The 2,711-nt window shown below is 37.1% G+C and overlaps 1 non-coding gene across 1 annotated transcript; it reads right to left on the reverse strand.

The window, feature by feature from the left end:
* Window positions 1-477: 477 nt before the first annotated feature.
* On the reverse strand, window positions 478-584 carry LOC118349793. The gene has a single exon (XR_004802708.1). It is a non-coding gene; the product is annotated as a small nucleolar RNA R71 (small nucleolar RNA).
* Window positions 585-2,711: the final 2,127 nt, after the last annotated feature.

A 2,711-nucleotide genomic window follows, 5' to 3' on the forward strand; every position in this document is an offset into this window, starting at 1 on the left:
CGTGCTAGAGCTCGTGATATTACTCCTTTTGATCCAGAGATTGAAAGAACTCTTAGATCATAAAGAAATAAGAAAGTACTAGCCATGGCTGATGGACAACATGATGCATAGCCACGCACCTTGAAGGATTATGTAAGCCCAGTTGTGAATGACAACTACTCGGGTATAAGATGCCAGACCATTAATGCCAGCAACTTTGAGCTCAAACCAGCCTTGATTAGAATGGTGCAACAAACCCGATTTAGTGGATCACCACTTGATGATCCCAATATTCATATGGCGATATATTTGGAGATTTGTGACACAGTAAAGATTAATGGTGTTACTGAAGACACCATTAGACTGAGATTATTTCCTTTCTCTTTGAGGGACAAGGCAAGAGGTTGGCTACAATCTCTACAGCCGGGAAGCATCATTAGTTGGCAGGATATGGCTGAAAAGTTTCTTGCTAAATTCTTTCCACCTATAAAAACAGACCAACTCAGGAGTGAGATTGGTCAATTCAAGCAAAATGATTTCGAGTCACTCTATGAAGCATGGGAAAGGTATAAAGATTTGATTCGACGCTTCCCTCAACATAGATTGCCGGATTGGTTGCAAGTTCAGATGTTCTATAATGGGTTAAATGGTCAAAACTCGGACCATAGTTGATGCCGCTTTTGGTGGAACTTTGATGTCAAAGACAGCTGAAGGTGCTAATCATCTTTTGGAAGAGATGGCCTCAAACAACTATCAATTGCCAACTGAAAGAACTATGACTATGAAAGTTCTTGGGATTCACAAATTGGAGCCGTTAGCAGCCCTTTCAGTTCAAGTTGCTACTTTATCCCATCAGATTTCAGCTTTGACTGACAACCCAAAAGATACCACAAAGTGCAAAATATGTTGCAGCTACAAGTATGATAGTTCCAAGCAATGAAAGGAGTCAAGAACAAGTTCAATACATCAACAATTGAAACTACAATTATTGTGGTAATCTTATGCCAAATTATTACCATCTAGGGTTTCGAAATCATGAGAATTTGTCTTATGGAAATACAAAGAATGTGTTGCAACCTCATCCAGGATTTGATAGTCAACCAAGTGAAAAGAATATGTAACTTGAGGATGCCATGGTTTCCTTTGTTGAGGAGACAAATGCAAGGTTTAAAAAGACTGATTCAAGGTTGGACAACATTGAGACTCATTGTAGCAACATGGGAGTTGCTATAAAGAATATTGAAGTGTAAATTGGGCAACTAGCCACAACTATCAATGTCCAACAAAGAGGAACATTTCCTAACAACACAGAAATGAATCCAAGGGAACAATGCAAGGCCATCACACTTAGGAGTGGAAGAGAACTTGAGAGGTCACCATAAAAGGAAACGAATTCCACCCCTACAGCTGCAAACAATGGTCAAAGCAAGAATAAAGTAGAAGAAAAGGAGATTGTGGATGATGCACTAAGAGAGACTGACATGCTTCCAGCAATTTCATTTCCTGACAATCCTTCTATTTTCTCTACTCCACTTCCTTATCCTCAACGTTTTCAAAAACAAAAATTAGATAAGCAATTTTCTAAGTTTATGGATATTTTTAAGAAAATTCACATAAATAATCCTTTTGCAGATGCCTGGGAACAAATGCCAAATAATGTCAAATTCCTGAAGGACATCATTTCCAAATAGACAAGGTTGGAGAAGTTTGAAACAATGAAACTTTCTGAATAATGCAGTGCTATTCTTCAAAAGAAATTACCTCAAAAGTTAAAAGATCCAGGGAGTTTCACTTTGTCTTGCACTATTGGAAATTTATTTTTTAATAAAGTTTTATGTGATCTTGGTGCTAACATTAATCTTATGCCACTTTCTGTTTGCAGAAAATTGGGACTTGGAGAGATAAAACAAACAACCATTTCTTTGCAACTAGCAGATCGATCCATCAAGTATTCATGTGGAGCCATAGAAGACGTATTGGTAAAGGTGGATAAATTTATTTTTATTTTTCCTGCTGATTTTGTGGTGTTAGATATGAAGGAAGATGAAAAAGTCCCACTAATTCTTGGCCGACCATTCTTGGCTACCGGAAGGGCTTTAATTGATGTTCAAAAGGGTGAGTTAACTTTGAGAGTGAACAAGGAAGATGTTATGTTCAACATCTACCAAGCCATGAGAATTCCAGAAGAGTCGATCACTTGTTTTAGGGTAGATGTCATTAAGCAATGTGTAGAAGTAGCCTTTCAAGAAGATGCGTCACCCGATCACCTAGAACGAGTCTTGTAGCATGATACATCACTTAGCAATGAAGTGGCGAGGAACTGTGCACTTTTATTTCTCTTGGAGATCCTGATTGAGGAAGATTGAAAAGTCTGACTGTGGACTTTAAAACAAGCGCTTATGGGAGGCAGCCCATAGAACTTTCTTTTATTCTTTTATTTTTATTATTTTTATTTTTATTTTTTTGAATAATTTGTATGTTGATGCAGGTTTATTTAGCATAAATAAAGAGCTGAAAATTACAAACTACGGCTGATTCACCATGAAACCAGGGAAGTTCTTTTCATTTCTTCAATCTTTCTCATTTTTGCATTACAATGAGGACATTGTTTAGTTTAAGTTTGGGGCTGTAAACTCCTATAGTCATTTGGTCTTCTTGTTTGCTATTTATTTTTTTATGATTTTATAAGTCTTGAGTTGTTGGATTCTCTTTCCCAGCTGTCCTGATTATCA

This window comes from Juglans regia, chromosome 10, assembly GCF_001411555.2.
Source record: "Juglans regia cultivar Chandler chromosome 10, Walnut 2.0, whole genome shotgun sequence".
Taxonomy (NCBI): Eukaryota; Viridiplantae; Streptophyta; class Magnoliopsida; order Fagales; family Juglandaceae; genus Juglans; species Juglans regia.